The sequence below is a fragment of the Agelaius phoeniceus genome, chromosome 3, assembly GCF_051311805.1.
Source record: "Agelaius phoeniceus isolate bAgePho1 chromosome 3, bAgePho1.hap1, whole genome shotgun sequence".
In the NCBI taxonomy this organism is placed as follows: Eukaryota; Metazoa; Chordata; class Aves; order Passeriformes; family Icteridae; genus Agelaius; species Agelaius phoeniceus.
In genome coordinates, this window is record NC_135267.1 from 48,967,207 (window position 1) to 48,986,986 (window position 19,780).

Consider the following 19,780-nt stretch of genomic DNA (forward strand, 5'->3'; position numbering starts at 1 on the left):
GAAGTATCCCCCAAAAACCAAAACTATGCAGTCATCAGTAAGAAAGGTAAAAAGCTGAAGATCTGTATTGTTATGTTATTCTTTCTTACTCTTAAATGTGAACTGAAAGAAATACAAGGGAAATATTTAGAGGAGCACATCTTACTTAGTCATATTGTGACCTCAGAAAATCTAGGTGACTAAACTGTAGGTGACTGCTTACACCAACAAACTCCTCAAGAAAAAGACCCCAGGATGCCTTTTTCTGTTCCCTGTTGAGGAAACTGAGTAAAAAAAAAGGATAATGCCTTCAGGTAGAATGTTCAAGGTTTTTACAGTGACTACCAAGAGTTTTACAGTTACTTCTCCTTCATAAAGACATTCATAATTTTTCATCAAGGCTTGAGACCTGGTTCAAAGACCTGCTCCATCCTGAAACTGGATTCCATCTTCCCCAGAAGTATTGTGTGTGGCTTTTCCAGTTGTGTGTTTTCATGGGACATTACTTGTTTATAGTTTTCATGTATGCTTTCATCTCTACTTTGTTACCGTAAGAGCTGTTGTATCCTGAAATATCCCTGATGAAGGATGTTTGTATGACCTCCCAGAGTTTAAATCATCTGTCTTTAACCTTTTTGCCCCCAAGAGTAGAAGTCATAATTTAAGCAGACATACAGGACCTCTGGAAGTAAATTCTTTGCTGAAAGGCTTCTGCAGTATGTACAGATCCTAAAAGCTCACCAGAAGAGAATCATTAAACCTCCCTCAGGAACCCTCTTTGCTCAGAAAGTTTCAGATTGTTTCTTGTAGAAGCTGTCCATTTGCAGGAAATGAAAAAGCAATTGTGGATATCAAGAGAACTAAAATGGCTGTACCTTTGAGAACAAGATTAGTGCTTACTATCCTGATGCAAATATGAGCCTTGGAAACACTGCACTGCAGGAGCAATGTTCTCTTACTGTGAAGAGCCAAACAGCCCTGGATACTGTGAGTTGTAGAAATGAAGCAGAGAGATCTTTGTGGCTAGGCCTTCTTCTTGGAGGTGTGTGAGCATTTTCTAGATTTTGTTGGTTTTGCTGCCTCATATTGTAAGCAAAGTGGAAACTAACACAGACTTAAAAAAAAAAAAACAAACCAAAAAAAAGTGTTGCAGATGCTTTTAACTGGACTGTGAAGAGTTCTTGGTTCATTCTCTGGGGCCACAGCTGAGCAATGCACTTATCCTGCCTTTTTCCAAGGATATGAACAGCCTCATTGCAAACTAATGCTTAAGGCATGAACATAGGAATCTTGCTCAACTGGCTGTCTGGAACATTTCTGTCTTTCAACCAGTATTGTCTGGATCTCACCCAAATTTATTCTCAGCCAGATGCTCTTCTCCAGGAGCCATTTTCCTCTAGGCAGTGCAACATCTTTATGATGGCTCTGGTTACATCTGCAGAAAGTGAGATATACACTTGGGTGTCATCTGCAAAGCCTGCAGCAGCTTAGCACCTCTCTGGAGTTTTCTGGAAGTATTGGAAAGGGATGTAGGAAAGGGATTTATAGTCTTATGGTCAGACTGCAGGTGCAGGATATTGGGAAGAAAAGGAAATGATGTTACCAGTTTTTCTGGGGTCCTACTGAAACCATAATTTGTGTCTGCAAAGTATACAAGATTGGGGTATATTCACTCAGCATTTAAAGGAGGAAGAGAGATAAGTAATTCTTTGCCTGAAATTAAAAAGTCCCTGCAAATTAATACAGCCACACCAAGCTGGATATTGCTATTGTTGTAATACTAGCAAATGGAAACATGGTGCACAATATAAGACTCCCTGCATAAAATAGATAGAATGAAGAATATTGTTTCTTACTGCAATACATTTTGGACACCGTGTATTTTACATTTAATTTTACAGTGCAAAGGATATTACTGAAAGAACAGCTTCAGTTGATAATTTTCTTGTTTGGTAGAGCTGATATATTAAAAGGTTAATGTGCTAAATTTGCATTTTTCTAGACTGATTATTTTTTACTCCAATCTGTCTTTCCTCATTCTTAACCTCTTTAAAAAGAAATGATATAAAATAGGACTTCTTTTTGACAATTTTAGCCAGAAAACCTTACTTTCCCTGCTGATTTTCATGCTCTACAAGCTTTGCCATCATAAACCACTTTGCATGTATTAAGGAGTATTATATTAGATGAGGCAATTTAAGTGTATCCCATTTCACTTGGTGAAACTAAGCAGCTTTGCATTATAACTAAGTTGAGCTAATGAGAACACATTTAAAGCGTGTGTTACCTGAAACTGAAGTTAGCTAGTCATTCAATACTGCAACCTGTGGGTTTGCAAAACGATGGCAGGAATCCTGCTGTGAGGGAGATAGGAAAATTATTATAATCTGCATTCCTAAATTGAATGAGTATTTTGCTCAGCAGAGGCCTCTTGACTGCAAATAGTCTGAAATTACATCCTGCTGTTTAAAATGCCTTTTTTCCAAGTAAGTAAAAATGCCCACATTTTCTTAAGTCAAATATTTTTTAAATCTTACATGAATTAAATTATTGAGAGAGGGAAAGCCATAAATCCTTTGCTACCTCTTGTAAAAAATGTTTGATATTCACATTTTTAATAGAAGAGACAAAGTGTCTAGAATTTATGGGTTTATGCTTTAATTATTTAATTGTTATATTGTTAAAGCTTATTATCATATCTCTCTCATTTTTTTACTGGAAAAAAATCTATGTTTAGAAGTTTTTTAATTTACATGGGAGGAAGTTGCATGACAGATATCAGAATCAGCTAATAGATGTGATGTCTAACATGCTACTAAGGTAAAATCATATTGAAAGTTTCCAGAAAAGACTATATACAAAAGAGAGCAAAAGACCATGAGTTTACAAGAAGACACAGGGGATAAGTTTCTGCCACAAGAGTAGCACAGTAAACATATCTTCATTCATGTCATTTCATTAAAGCCAGAAATGACATGAAAGGAAAAAAAAAAAAAAGAAAAAGGCCCTGGGGATAAGGATTAGAGGCCACTGTAGTTGTTTGAGCAATTGCTTTCTACTGTGAGAAAGCAATACATACTGCAAATACTTTTCATTACATCCTCTTTAAGAGTTCAAAATGGAAGAGGAGGTGTCTCGGCTTATTCTCCTCAAATTCTCTGTCCTTTAAGTGGTGACCAGTGAAAACATTCACGATAAAAGATGTCTGTGCTCCCACTGGAAGCAGTGGGGGCTTTGCAACACTTGGCAGGATGTGTGTTTCTAAGTTGAACAAACCAGGACTAATTCTCTTGCCCATAGTTTGAGTGAGCCTGTCTCTCTACCGCAAAAAAAAGGTGCCTGTATTCTCAGCTGCTTCTTGGAAACTGTCCCTTCCCTGCCTGCTCCCTGAAATCTACTGAGCATTTCATGGGACTGTGGGGCAAAACCAAGGAAACAAGTGAATAGATTGGATGGATGAGCAGGAGCCAGGGATCAAGCTCATTCCCAAGCCTTGTTTTGCTGTTACATTGTTTGTATGTAGCTTTATGCTTTCTGATAAGAAGCACTGGCTGAGAGGAAGATGAGGTCACTCTCGTGTGAAAGGTGGTTCTCAGGAGGACCAATGAGACAGGCAAAGGTGATGACAAGGGTCCAGACATATCTTAAACACAACCTGTTTTTCTGGATCTTAAGGGACCTTATGCTGAGTTTCAGTCTTGTTGCTTTAGATTAGGATTCACAGCTCTGACCTACTTCTGAAACGGTGGATAGATCACTTCTGGGGTTTTTTGTCACAAAATATATTTGACAGAAGACATTTTTGTTTCCACACATTAATTCAACCTCCTAGGACATGGAAGGGCAGAATTCAGTGTTTCCTGTGTCAGGGGACTCTCCTCCCAACCTCTGGGAGAAAGTTGTAGCCTCCAGGATACAGTCTGTATGCTGTAGGCTTAGCACAAAATCTCAAGGATCAGTTTTAAATCTCAGGTTATGCCAAATGTTCCCAGTTCACAAGCCTTTCCTACCCCCCCCGCCCCCCCCCCCCCCACTAAATGCACATTATGGGTACTCAATTCAGTATAACCATCATTTATTCACTTAAATCAGGGTATTTTCCTACTTTTGCTACCTAAGCTTTTGCAGGCCTTGTGTATAAATCTAGTTGCACATCTTCGATAAAATTCAGCCAGTAACAAAAATTAACCATGGAAAATTTGGACAGGTGGAAGTCCACCAGTTTTACAGTCAGTCAGATAATTTAGCTTATTCATTTTGATTTGCACTGTTTAAACAAACATGTCTATTACCTGTCAAAGACAATTTGTTCTCCAATCTATCAAATAATGTTTGCAACATTTTTGTGGCATTAGCCATGAAATCCACAAAAATGAAAAATAAAGGAAATTTTTTTACACCATTTTATATCCAAATTTATATCCAAAATACCAAATATTGGTATTAATGAATGTATGCTTTAGTAGCAATACTGTAAGCAAAGTGAAAGATATGGAGGATACTTAATCTCACGAAGTACAACAAGTCCAAGCGCAAGTTCTGGGTATGAGTACTGGGAGACAAACTCATTGACAGCAGCCGTGTGGAGAAGGACTTGGGGTTTCTCATGGAGGAAAAACTGGACATGAGCCAACACTATTCTCTCATTGCCCAGAAGGCCAACCACATCTTGTGACTGCTTCAAAAGAGAAAGGTCAGCAGCAGGTTGAGGGAGGTGGTTCTCCTCCTCAGCTCTGCCCTTGTGAGGCCCCACCTGCATGCTGCATCCAGGTCCAGAGTCCTCAGCATAAGAAACATATGGACCTCCCAGAGCAGCTCCAGAGGAGAGCCACTAAGGTGATTACAGGGATGGAGCACTTCCCCTATGAAGACAGGCTAAGAGAACTTGTGTTGTTCAGCCTGGAGAATAGAAGGCTTCTGGGAGACCTTATAGCAGCTTTCCAGTACCTTAAGAGGGTTTATAACAAGGAGGATGAGGGACTTTTTATATTGGCAAATAGTGACAGGACAAGGGGCAATGGCTTTAACCTGAAAGAGAGTAGGTTTAGATTAAATGTTGGGAAGAAATTCTTTATTCACAGTGGTGAAGTAGTGGCAGAGGTTGCCCAGAGAAGTTGTGGATACCCTGGATATATTCAAGGCCAGGCTGGATGAGGCTTTGGCAGCCTGGTCTACTGGAAGGTGTCCTGGCCCATGGCAGGGGGGTTGTAACTGATGACCTACAAGATCCCTGCCATCCTAAACCATTCCACGATCCTATCTTCCAGCATTATCTGTCCTAAACCAGCAAGGTTCTATCAACAACTATGCTGAGCTAGCCAAACCCATAATCCTATCCTTTATGTTTATTTATCAGTCACATACAGACCTATTACACAAACATCCCAGGCACAAACATACAATGCAGGAAGATGGAGTTTACAACACATTTGGCATTTTAACTCTGTAACTGAGATATTCATTAACCTCACAGTATACACACACACACAGGTATAAAAGATGTAATATTACTTAAAAAGTCCACATATTAAAGTTACAACATATGTTCTTATATCAATTTGATTTTCTTGGAAAATATTTAGGCATCACCTTGAAGGCACCTCACAAAACTAACACAGCTCTCCTCCACACAGCAAACTTTGTACAATCTTGCAACTCCTCTAACCTTCTTCTTTTAAATGGAGTCTGTATTTTTATACTCATCTTCTTGTTCCTACTGAAGTCTGTTACAAAGATTCTCTGTAACTTCAATAGAACTTAGATAAAATAAAACTGTATTGGTTTTTTTATTTGTTTTGCTTCTCCTCCTATCTGCAGTAGATATTTGGTGCCAATGGGCAAACTTCTTTTTGATGAGGGATGATATTTTTATCTTTTGTTTATTTTATATGGGGAGTAGGTGTTTAGAATACAAACTCAAATGCTAGCTAGGGTAGCAGATAGAAGAAGGCTGATTAGAAAGCTATTATTCAGATGATAGCACTAGAAACCCTCCACAAAAAAGAAAAAGCAGAACTCAATTTATATAGTTTAATTACATCAAGTTTGAGTTCTGTCCACTTTAGCCAATAGGTTTCCTGAAATTATTTTAATAGATTTTAATGGACTTAATAGGAGATGCTTAATAAGAAAAAGTAGTATCTGTAAAACCAGGGTTTTTTTTCAATGTCCCTATGAAATAAGATGAAGTTGACTCAATGAAACTGAAAACAACTTTTCCCCCTCTTCCCCCAAACCCAGACAGAGCATGAATCCTGAAGAATATTCTGCAAAAAATGAAAAACAGATGGCAATCATAGAATAAAATCAAGGTTAGGATTGTTCACTTTTCTTCTCTACTGCTCATAGCATGATCCACATCATTATAAACATAGTGGTTTTTATAGTGTTATGATTAGTGCTGAAAATCCTGATGTATCTTTATGATCCTGCTACTTTCCTTGTCAGTTATGTGTCTGAGACATGACTTGATGAGCACATATGCCCACACACATTCTACCACCTTTCTGAGCATGTATCTGCTTACAAAATTATTTCTTCTATGTTTTCAATCATACCATAGAAAAAATTATGTCAGTGAATTGTTCTGGTCAAGGTTGATTTCCTGAGATGGCAAAGTAGTGTCAGAATAATATCAGCAGATTAAATAATATTTTAGGAGAAATCAAAGGGTAGATGAAGCATATTATCAAAATCACACAGTTTCTGGAATATGAATAGCTGCCATTAATAAGAAATTAATTTTTTCCAACATGCTATGAATGTCTTTGGCATTCCCCTAAAGCCTCCATGCCATCTAGAGCAATCAAGCACACAGTTAACAAACACTCTGACCCCCACTGACTGTAAAGAATCATCTCATGAACAAAATAGAATATTGTCCCCTTTTTACAGGTTGTAAATCAAGTGAGAGTGGTTGAAATGCACAAAACACAAGTCTAGAAGAAATGCCACAAAATGATTAATGGCAATCGAGCTCAGAGCATGGGCACAGCTTTCTCTTGGTGGCCAGCTAGTCATTTAGAAGCCTTTAGGTTGCCTGACCTCACTAAGCACATTTATAATGAGGCAGTTAAAAGAATGATCACATCTATATAAATGTTGTGTTAATCACCATTTTACTCATCTGTGTCCCTGTTCAAGCAACAAATTGAAACATAGTCCCTGGTGCTAAAGATGGAATGAAACAGTCCTGAAACCTGAGGCTTTTAGGGAAGACACTGACCTTTGTGTCCTTAGGCACATCCAGAAAGTCCCGTACGTCTGTGTCTGATGAAGAACATTCCAGAAGGATTTAACTCATCTGTTCCAGTGTTCAGTCCCAAGAAGTCTTTAGTGGTTACTGAAAAGACCATTCAGGGAATAAAGCACCTCCAGGTATGCAGATGGAAAGATCAGGCATCTCTGCCGAAATGGTGTACAACTTGCTGAGCCTGTACAAAAAGAGAAGACACTTGCTGCATATTTGAAAATAAAAAAAAAATCAAAACCACCCAATAAACCAAAGAAATGAAATAACCCAAACCCTCAGTTTCCCTGAGGATGAATGAAAAGAAATTTTTTGCAGTAGGGCCCCAGAGGTAGTGCATGCCAGGTCATGTTTCTGGAAGTACTGTGTCAGTGTCTTGTAAACATTGGCAGCCTGGAATCTGGAGCACAGGTTAGAAGGGAAGGGGAAGGGGGAAGGAAAATTGCAACAAATGCATTTCATAATACTGAGTCCCAAACAAAAGTCATACCTAATGACTGAAAATGGCTAATTACGCTTACTTTAAGTGAGTTACAAGAAAAGGAATGTTAGATATTTACTGGAGAGAGGTAATATATTGTTCGTTCTACTGCTACTCTGCTACATTTCACCCTTGACATTGACCAGAAATGTATTTTGTAGCCATTTTGTAAATCATTGGAAAAACTACTTTTACACTGAGGACAATGCAAAACACATCTGGAGAAAATGGTAACAGCATTTAGTGAGAATTGTTTAGACGATCCTGTCTTTTTTTTTGATTTTCTGTGGTTTTTTGAGGTTTTTTTAATAATCTGACTATGCCTCCATATTGAAGACGTGGGTCACAGAGACAAATGTGAATATGGTATTTAATTGCAAACCCTGTACTACAATTTCTAGCTTCGGGCATGAACGTATCTACTTTCATTCAAAGTAAATCAAGTCTCAAGGAATTTGGAATACAGTTAAGCCCTCAAAATCATCAATGTCAATGTGACCTGCCAAAAGACATTAACTCTGCAATTATTTTGTTAGCTGAAAAAAAATACTTGTGAGTAGAGGATCAACATTAAATCAAAAGGTTTCTACAAAAATATTGCAAAGAACAACCAGTCTGAGCAACTTTGCAGTATGGTTGGAGTCTGAAAATTGCAGATGCCTTTGCACACTTGAAACTAAATTTTGTACCTATGAAAGAACATATAAATGCACAAGAGTCTTGTAAAAGTCTAGGAGAATAGTAGCCATCCTTTCTTTGCAATGAAGTGTTTATGTCAACATATAATTTCCATCCACATTACATAAACCACTTACTTGGCTCAAGAGCAGTTTACTTCTGACTGTTGTTGCCTGTAGGATACATGATTTGCAATGCTGAGTATTTTGTTTTTCCATCACAAACATTTATTCATTAATAATTTATCAGATAAATGGCTTCTGATTGAGCAATTTAAAAAATGTAGGCAAATCAATGGCAAAAGACACCAAGCAGCATATTATAATGATACAATAATTTGAGCTCATACATTAGACCGAATTGATAGTGTCCCAAAAGCCCTCTTTGGATAGCTCAGTTTCAGAGAGTAAATGTTCAGCTGAAATACCTAATAAAACATCTCAACTACTGCTCTGAGAAATCGTGCCAGTATCATGTACAGTATCTTTGAGAGCTAATAAGTTGGCTCTGGAAAGCAAACAAACAAACAAACCCTAGAAAACGCCTCTGTGAACCTATAAGCTCTCCCTGGGGGGATATTAATAGTCACATCAAGAAGACAATGAACTTGTCTCTCAGTTGTGTGAATGAGGCTTTGAAAATCATAATGGTCTGATTCTTTGATGCCAGTGATATTTAGAGATATAGATTGTAGCATTAGATCCAAACAGTGTTTGTTATCACTCCTATGTGCAGCAGAGACAGTGAGGGAAACAAATGTGATAAATCCCTTAAGAGGGAGCTCTCAAGGGTTCCTAATGTATCATGAATAAGACCTGCTCTGAGTTAAAGGATTTTCAGCTGAGTTGTTCACAAGGAAAATAAAATGCATTCTAAGGGCTGTGCCATGGCAATCATCACCACCTTTGAGGTTTCAGAGAAAAGAAGAGAGATTTGAAAACACTTTTGGAGAAAAGCTGCATATAAATATTTTCCCTCTTTCCAAGGTGTATTGCATGAAGTAAATGACTTAAATTTTTTCAGGGCAGTAGTTAAGCTCCCTGAGAATAATGTTGTTAAAAGTCCTATCATTTTACAGTCATTCTGTATCTGCAGAAAGGACTGGTTTCCCATCAGGCTTGAGGAGATTAGTCAATAATGTGTTGACAGTATGTAGATTTATTTATAAAATGGATACTGTTTATATTCTACAAGGAATAGATTGTTTTCAAACTCAGATGGAATTTATCTTCCATTATTTGATGAAGACTCATTAATTATATACAATAAATTTCAGGAATGACAGATCTACCAATAAAAGCCACAATTCAATGTGGAATATGCGTGAACATCAATATATGTAATTTTAGATAAATGATCACAAACAGAATCAGTTTATTTATTGTAAACAGTTTAAATGAATACATATGAAGTGAAAAATCAAATTAAATGGGATAATTTTTTTTTCTGATTTGATTTCTAATTTAACTGTTTCTGTTTGTGCTAATGTGAATGCTAGAGTGTCTTGTTTAATGACTATCTATTTTAAAAGTGTTTTTATCCACTCTACCTAAGACTAGAGTCTTTGTCCACACCAAAATAAGTCTTGCTGAAGATTACATTTGTTTATTTTAAATAATGGACTTGAGTTGATTTGCAGGTTTCCTTTTCTGAATCTGTTAGCTGCAGGAGAGTTTTGAAAAAAGAAGCACCGTGCAGAAAATATTATAAAAACAGATGACAAGAGTCTCTTGATCCTGTAAAGGAAGAATTTAAAAATAAATTTTCAAATATTTTATTTTGTTTTGGTTTTTAATTTTTTTTCTAGTCCAGAAAATAGCAAACAGCTAAACACTTGGACATTGTAGGTGACCTCCTCTTTATACGCATGAAAGTTATTCTTCAAATCATACACAAAATCCGGTCACCTGCCTACACCATGTCCATTTCAATGAAAAATAAAAAAGTTAGATTAAACCATGAGAGCTGAATCACACTTAAGACTTCTACAAAATTAGACAGAAGGCATTAACTCTGAAAGTGTCAAGGCTACTCTGGAAGGTTCAAATCACCGTCAGATTCCCTACAAAAAATGAATTTACCATAATGTCATGAAAATAGATACAGAGAGCCATAATTGTGTGACTGGAGACAAAGAAAAAGAAAATAAAATCAATGATCAGTCATTTACACATATTATCGTTTTCAGGCTTCCCCTGACTTCACTGCTTCATAAAAATAATTTTCAGAAAACCCCCAAATTTCTGAGCCTACGGCATCTGTTCAACCTTGATAATCAGACTGCCCCAACTTCTAAGAAGCCAGAGCTTCTAGCGTTTGTGTCTCTGGGATAAATCTTTCTGACAGACAGCCTTGGGGCAGTAGAGTTGGGAAGCCCTCCAGCACAGTCCTTCAGAGATGACTGCACATAGTCCAGGAGCTCCTGATGGAATATGGGATGAATTTTTACAGATTGCTTTTTCCACCTGCTCCATAAGTATGAAGCACACTTACCCTCAGGGAAATAACCCTCCATGCTTGCAAATTTTGACATGCCACATATTACCTTTTCAGCTGTTATTCAAAGTGTTTTAAAGGTGTGTGAAGCCATGGCAAGCCACAATGGCAACCCCACCACTGTGCTCACCATCAGCTTTTCAGGTCCAAACCAGTTCCAGTTCTGGTTGCATGATAGAATGAATTTCAAGCAGATAAATGATTTGCCACCAAAAAGGTGAACACTAGCAACCTGCATTTTTAAAAATATATATTTTTCCTTTTGAACCCAAATTTCAGTGATAAAACATGGCTGAGAAAATTTGCATCAAGATAATAATAGTTGGTAAACACTGTGCTAGTGTGTCCACATTTCAAAATAAGCACAAATCTCCTCTTTTTCCTCTATTTAACTGTCAGGCAAAAGGTGAGATCAGCATTCCACACTGAGTTATGTGTTACTATGGTGTAAACCTAGTGCAGTGAGTCTACACTGAGAAATTTATAACGAGTCAAAAAATTATCAGACTAAAATTACATTAAAAAAAGGTGTGAAATGTGCAGTAAATCTCTGGAGGTAGTAGTCTTAAATAATAAGGCTGCGTTGCAGTTAATATTTAATAAGAAAAACAAGAATAAAATAATAATGAACAAATATTCTCAAAGTAACATAGAACATGTACAGCACACAAAATCTCATTTATGCCTGAGTACTGTTCAAAGTACCACAAAAGTGCATGTATTTTCCTATAACCCACTATATTTCATATGTACAATAAATATGCACAATATACACTTTACATGGGTTCTTGTGCACGAGCTCTGCTACAATTATTCAGTACAAATTGCCACCTGTGACAGGAGTGGCGGCTTTACTGATGTAAATCCAGCACATTAGCACAACTGTACAGACAGCTACAGCAGCGGAAACTGGAGCATGATCTACAGAAATAGGTCAGCTTTATGAGGAAATCACTTGTTCTTGGAGGAAATAAATAATGAATTTCCACTTGGGGAGAGACCCCCTTGCAGAGGCAAAGCCAATGTGAATTTTCTTGGCAGGAAACCTGTTTTATCTGAGAGTCAGTAAAAGGAACAGCTAGTGGCCCAGCATCCCTGCCTGGGTGCAGAGATGCTTTTCATCACACTTACTGGAGGCACAGTGCAAAAGGGTACAAGGAGAGGATGGGGCTGTGACAGCACTCATATCACAGCCCTGGCAGCAGGGATACACTCTGCTCACTGGGAAGGGAAGGCTACAACACATAGTGACCCTCAACAGCCTTGTGTGACAGTGAGAAAATGACAGGGGCCAGTGGGACTCACACATGCTCATCAGCACATTACAAACTGACAACCCTGTCCAAAGATTTCATGAATGCAGTTAAGGGACCCATATCTAAAAAGAAGACATTTGTTATGAATTTATTACTCATAATATATGTATTTTTATGTTCAAATATATTTAAATACATGTATTCATAACAAAAATTATTTTTGAACAAAAGGAAATGGGTAAAATCAGCATTTATTATGATAACTGCTATGGATTTTTTTACCTTCCACATCTGTGTATATATTAATATCAGCTGCTTCATCTCTTCAGAGCTGCTTACTACATTTTACCATGGCATGCCTGATACAATCTGTAATTGAAAAGCTGAAAAACCATAATAAGGAATTCTTCTCTTCTATGTAATGGGTACTGTCTTTCCTGTTCCAGTTCAAAGGCAAGCTTTTCTTTATTTTAGTGTTAGGCAGTGGGAGGACAGCCATATTTTTGGTCTTGTTTCCTGCCCTCTCAAATGCAGCTTCCAAACATTCCAGTTATCCATCTTTTTAAACAAAGGCAAGAAAATCCACAGGAATACCCATTACTGCAGCCTATGAGATACAAGGGAGGGAGATGAGGGAACTGGGTTTGTTCAGCCTAAGAAAGGAAGGTCTGCAGCCACCTGAGAGGAGGGTGTGGAATAGATGGAAACACTTCCAAAAAGACTCTCCTCAAGGGTCCCCAGTGGGAGGATGAGAAGCACTGGGATGACATTCAGGTACTTGCTGTGTGACCGGCCTGTTTGCAGTGAGAGGTTGGACCTGAGGCACCCTGAGGCCTCTTGCCCCCAGGTGACTCTGCTGAGCAGAAGTCCTGGCTCTCCTGACAGATCAAACACTGCTTCCCACAAAAATGCTAGCCATTGCTCAGAGGAAAGAGCTTATCTTTCTGAGTGAAATCTACACAGCAGTACTCTGAATCCCAAATCAGATTTTATGCACGAGACCCAGAGAGTCTCAGCCTCATCAGCTTTCCAGAGGAAGTACAGTCCCACGCAAACGTAACTTCACAGACCTGAGCTGACTTACACAGATGCACAGATTGTAGAGAGCAGTAAATATAATCTGAATGCAAATATCACTATGACTTATCTTTTCAGTATATTTGCCCATTAAAGTAAATTCTTCTTGGGAATGAAGTACAGGCCAATTGTAAAATCAGTTAAATATCTCCCCTTGATCACTTTCACTCCCAAAACTGATAAGCGTATAAATTAGATGAATTAATACTTTTCAGTTGTAATTTCTTTGACTGGACAGCTTATTTATTTAATCTATGTTTATAGGAGCTTCACATCTTCTCAGTGTGAAGGGTTTTAGTATACTTCCAGGCAGGCAATGTATCAATGTAATGCTGCACTGAACCTCCTGGTATCTGCTTAAATGCCCTCCTCAAAGGCAGCATCCTTTGATCTCAGTACCTTAAATCTGGACCCCTTCTCTCTCCTGGCTGCAGCAGCAGCAGCCTCATGTGACACCTGCAGCTGGTGGGGAAATGGGAGTTTTCCACAGGCACGAAGAGGGACAGCTGCCAGGTGCACGAGGCAGCACTCTGGGTCTGGATTCATTGTGTATCAGTCTGTACACACTAAAAAAGCAGCTTATTGCTACCCAGTCAGTTGTTTAACAGAGTAAAGGCTGCTTTTTCAGAAACTGGTTCTGTACTTTGAGTGAAGACACTGTCAGCCACGAAGAATCCAAAAACTTGCCTGTGCTAACAAAATTATCTTGCTGGTTTCCTGGTTTCCACCATAAACACACACAGCAAGAGTTGGTCTGCACCATGTAACAGCCACATTAGAGATAGAGCAAAAGTCTTTATTTCCAATTTGCTTTCATGTCAGTCCCCATCCTGCCCAAATCCTGTCAACCATTATCATATTAACAGTAGATTTGAAATACATTTTTCCTTTTCAGAGCAGAGATATTCAGTCCAGTCTCAGATGACATGGTTAAAGTTTCACAGTGTTCTCCTGTCACATGTCAGATTAATTAACTCAGCCCTGATTAATTTAAACTCAAAGTTTCTTTCATTCCACCTTCTAAAATACCAAATTCCACAGACTTCCTGCAGAGATACACAGGCACAACAATTCCCATTGCAATCTATCATTATTCTTTACAGAGATGCTGTGCCATATTCCATATTCCCACTAGAATTGCACTGATGTGGCTGTACTGACATAGGTAAAATTATTCTTGATTTACTTTAGCACAAAAGAGATCAGCATCATGTCTACTGGGATAAGATAGTTCCTCCCCATGGTCATATTTACTTTACTTAAGACTACCAAAAAAAAGTATTTCTCAGACAGTTTCAATATACCATCTTTTCTCATAGGGAAAAAAAAAAAAGGAAAAATATAATTACAGGCTGCTCTAAGGTGAACTGCTCCTTTTTGTGGTTACCTGGAAGAATGAGCATGGTATCAATCCAGCAAAATATCTCTGATGTTTTGCATGTAGTCACGATATTCTTTATCTAATACTGCTTAAGAAACAATCAGGCCTGAAAAAAATCTTTCCTCACAAAAATGGAGGCAACTTTCATTACAAATTGGGAAAGCAACTGAAATGATAATAGTGTAAGCTGTTATTTATTTCTACACCCAAGTGTTTTCCAGCTTTAGCAAAACACCAGCAGATCCTCTAGAATGGATCACCAAGAATTGCTGTCTTTGGCTTGCGGAGTTTCATCAGCTAAGCAAATAGGATGGCTGGGGAAAACAAGTAAAAAAGAGGCATTTGAAAAATGAAGATTGTCAAGGATAGGCAAGCAAGTGACAGAAGCTGCTTCATTGAGAAAGGAAGATGAATGCTTCAAAAACTTTCTTTTCACATTGGTGAATATCTTCCACTATTTCTATTTAACATATCAAGATTAGAGCTATCTGAAAAATGAATTGGCTTTTTAGAAGCCAATTAGCATTAGTGAATAACCACTTTACTTCTCATGCATATCAGTTTTGGAAATTAAGTGTACATCCTTAGGGTGCTCAGACACCAGAGTCATAATAAGACCTTGAAATGAGTAGAAACTGCTCAATATGTAGACATATTGAAATAATGCTACTTGTGATAATGTTTCAAAAGGCTGTGGAGAAGAGTGATAGAACTTCTGTGGATGCACAGAAAGTTTGTTTAGCCACAAACCTTGGCCAATTCATCTTCTCTTTCAGCACTAGTTTGCAGCCCTAGCATGTCCTAATTAATCTATGAACCTAGAGTTACATGATGCAGCCAAGAAGACTTAAAGGCAACCTCCTAGGCCTTTCTCAACTGGGACTTCCACTAATATTAATGTGCATAATTTGCATAGAGAGCTTGAAAATGGGGTTCAAAAAGTTAAGCAGAGGCTCTGTTATCTCTTCATGCTGACATAACAAGCTGGACATGAAGAATATTGATTTAGCTACACATGTGTACTACTCAATCCATGAGATTCAAAGACATGCAGATTAAAAATTTTCTTAGGATTTCCCGCAGTGCTGTAGCACAAAAATCTTTTACAGCTGAAAAACCTCTTTTGAATTAAAATATAAACAGAGTATTTTCCCCTCCTCTGATAACAGAGCCATTATTTTCTATTATTTTATGGTGATCTTCCCTGTGCAGTTAGGGCATGCATTCTAGGTTTTACTTTTTCTATAACTTGAGGCTTATTTTAATTCATTTCACAATGAAAATTGAGGTTCTTATGTGATCCTTTGACTCTGGACTTTACAAAACTGCAACAAAATATCATTGTGCCTAAAGAACTCTGAAATACTAAAAAATACTGAAAAATACTGAAATTCTGAAAAACTCCACAAAACAAAATACTCATCAGCAAAACATCATCTTTTCAAAGCAGGTGTTTATGGAGAAGGAGCTCTCTTGCTCTCTTACAATCCCCCCTTAATTTTGCATAACAGCTATGGTTAAGTGGCAGATTGGGTGGATCTGACACAGCGTGACCCAAAAAGATCATCAATGGCCATTCTCTGAAACCTAAGGTGCTCTCTGCATACAGCAGCAGAGTCTGAAATGGATATCAGAGGCAGCTGGATGCCAGAAAATGGAAATAGTTGTGTGTGTCTACCAAAATGCTGATGTCGGCTCAGCCCCTTTTATCTCCTTGCACTCAGGCTGAAGTGACTTCTGATGTTCATAAATCCTTCACTTCTACCTCTGATTTTCTTAAGGGATCTACAGCAAGGCAATGAAAAAGGAACCAGGCAGAGCTGAATTAAACATGCAGGCATATTTTCAGCCATGCTCTCTACCCCCTGCCCTAAACAGGTACAGTTTCAGTACAAATAGGGACTGATACATGTCTGAGGAAGGGTTTAATCTGCCAAGTTTATTCCATTTAGGACTACTTTCAGGACTACAAAGAAAGGATCATTCTTAAATCAATATCTGGGAAGATCTATGTCCAATAAGTGCTTACTCCTTTCTTCATAATCTTCTCTGGAGACCTGTGAGACAGATGGTTCAAAGGACCTAACCCTCATTTCTCCAGAACAGAATGCTTTGCCCTTGGGCTTATTGCTGTCACAGTATGCATATAACCTCCACTTCTCTTTTTCTGAAGCTGAGCTTGCCCACCAGTTGTAGGCCCTGTGGTGACTCATATGGACAATGATTATTTGTCATCAAATAAGCTTAAAATTATACAGAGCCAGAAAAAAAAAAAAGAAAGAAAATAAAGAAAACAAATATTTAAAAAAATATGCAAAATTGTATCTTATTATTTTGGGGAATAAATTTTAAACTTTTCAAAGTTTTGCTGAAAAGTCTAAAGAGTAATCTTATTTGCAAATATGTATATACAAATGAACTGTAGCTCTCAAATGAGAACTTGCATAGACAAACTTTCAGGTTCAAGAACCCAGGTGTAGCAGCTGTGGTCATTTAATTTCTACAGACACATTTCTGATGAAACAGATTAATTTTAAAATGTGCAATATGGACAGAGATGCAGCAATTTACACTGCATTTCAAACAATTCCTGCTCAGCATTGCTAATTAGGAAATCCCAGCAAAACAAGAAATATGATACCTCATAGAACTGTCAAAAGGCTGAAAACCAGCAAATTTCAAACACTCCAAAGAGAAATTCTTAAGAACTCCCAGTGCAACAAATCTGTTCCATATGAAAGCTTTATAGATCTTGTTCAAAGCTTCAACAAATGCAAACATCATCACTGCATATAGGCTCTGAGTTGATGTCATTTGCCATACCTCCATGGAAGTCAATGATGATACATTGATTTCCACTAATGAGGGTCTGACCAAAAAAAAATTGCTGCATTCATTCACCTAAGAAATGTATTTTTCCCCCCCCATGTTCAAACTTTATTTAGCTTTTTTCCAGGGGTGCAGAAATGCTGAATTAGCATTAAATATATTCAGCATCCTCACCCAGAGCCAACCACATCCTAAGTTCAAGGAGGGAACAAGCAATTCACCACTGTGTCTCAGTCTTAGAATAGATTGAGATAATCACTGTCATAGAGATGATGAAAGGGCAACACAGAAGGTGTTCTGGAAAAGTTTTCAGTTGTCTAGGAAACCCATGGCAGTAATTGGGAAACAAGTTAGGTAGTTTTAGGACTCCAGATATAAGTACAGTTACAGCATTTAAGAAGAAGGAATAGTAGAAAAGAGTTAAGTTGGGTAATCCCTCAAAAAAATTTAAAGAAGGAAACTTCTGTGAAACAAGATAGGTTGGAATAATAAAAATAATTTAAAATATGTCCTGCTGTTTTAGCAGTATTTTTAGTCCTATCAGAGTACTATGTTTTTTCTGATAAAGTGAAGAACGGAAGTATAACTTTTCTTAAGAAGAGTGATGAGTGACCCAGTTTTAGAGGTAGCATTCATACTGTTATCCTCTGGTTTTATGTTTAAAAGATTATCTTGACATTAGTAAAGAAGCTTTACTGTATTTTTCCCAGTTAAGTTTAGGACTCTACATTTACAGGGAAAGCTAAGCTGATAAGAGAGAAGAAAAAAAGGTTTTCAAACAAGAGTTCCATTAAAAAACCCCAAATCCTTTTAAAGATACACATTTCTGCAATTTCCTTTTGGATTCTATTTCTTACCTCCTCCCCCCTCCAAAAGCACTTGTGGGATGACTTATTTGATACTATCCCCCATCTAGAACTCAAAAGCTATGCACAGTGTAGCTCCTTAGGTTGCAGCAATTTTAAGTAGGACACTTGTTCTCCCCACAGAGGAGAGCAAAGCCCCAGGCACCCAGTGTACTTTCCTGCCACTTGTCAGAAGTACTCACTTTGTTTGGTTTAGAAGCTGGGAATATACCAAAGATGAGAGTCAGGGCTATGACTATTTAAAGAAACCATTTTATTCTTGCACCTTGATAGAACTGGAACCCACATCATGGTCAGGTCATCGAGTTCTTTCATTAAAAAACATATTCTTTCAGCAGTGTCACAGATACAAAATTCTTGTTATCCAAGAAAGCAATGTATAAAAGTAATTTATGCAAGAAAAAATAATTTACCTATCCAGGCAACGGTTAAAAACATACCCATTTTGCTCACGTGCATTTCTTTCTTGATCAATATTACAAAGAAGGTCCTTGTTTGAATTTTTCAGTAATCTAAGTCTAGCTGGGAATGAGACTTGAATAAGATGTTGGCTGCCAGGCCAGATAAACAGATTCGTTCCCATTTCAGTGTTTCAAAGGTTGTTTGCAAATTGAATAATTGAATACCTTTTGTTCAGGGACAACTTGTTCTGGAGGGCTTACTGCAGTGGCTACAGCCTGCACTTGTTGACCTGAAATATACCACAAACAGCTTGATTTAAGGCCAGAAGGAAACTTGTACCCTTTACTTTCCTATGAGAGCAACTTAGACATGTAATGTTATTATAATATCTTTATAGTTTTGAAATGCAAAAAGCCAACCATATAATCATCACGTTCTATTCTACATAATTACAGTAATTTTGTAACATATCCAGAATGTAAACACAAAGGAAATGTAATTGCAGTTTTCCCCAACAGCTGGTAAAATCACTGTTTTAAACTTAAACCTACAAAGCCAATGTCATTCCTTATCCTACTGATGCCTGGAACAGCAGAAAACAATCTTTAAACTTTGTTGGTTTATTAAATATATTGATTAAATAGTTGACTCAAGTTAGAAATTTCAAATACTGAAACATCCCAAGTGATATAAGTAGGGTTTTGCATATTGTCAGTGGAACAAAAGAGCAAAGAGCAATTGCACAAAGTGGTTTTGATATCAATAGGCTGAATTGTCACAGCTATGAATCATCATAAAAAACTGCTGTAACAAGTAATACAAAACTTTGTAAGACATTCTTTAGTGAATCATAGATTTAAAAAATCCCAAAACTAAACCCCAAACCATTTAGCTTCTTTTATCATTTTTCCCCCCTATCAGAATAATATTACACAACAAAGAAAACTAATTTTCACATTCTAGTGCCCTATTGTACATTCCCTCAAAAGAAATATAATTGTTCTCTTTTTCTTTAAGGTAACTATGAATATTTGAGAAAATATCAAGACTAAAAACACCCTAGTATTTTGATTGATTGAAAGATTA

At 37.4% G+C, this 19,780-nt stretch overlaps 1 protein-coding gene across 5 annotated transcripts in view; it reads right to left on the reverse strand.

Moving 5' to 3' along the window:
• Window positions 1-19,780, reverse strand: part of HS3ST5 (heparan sulfate-glucosamine 3-sulfotransferase 5) — a 191,081-nt gene that overhangs the window by 85,076 nt on the left and 86,225 nt on the right. For all 5 annotated transcript variants that reach the window (XM_054629564.2, XM_077175212.1, XM_077175215.1 and 2 more), the window contains exon 2: window positions 7,205-7,412. The gene's annotated coding sequence lies outside the window, so the exon portion shown is untranslated. The remainder of the gene's footprint in view (window positions 1-7,204; window positions 7,413-19,780) is intronic.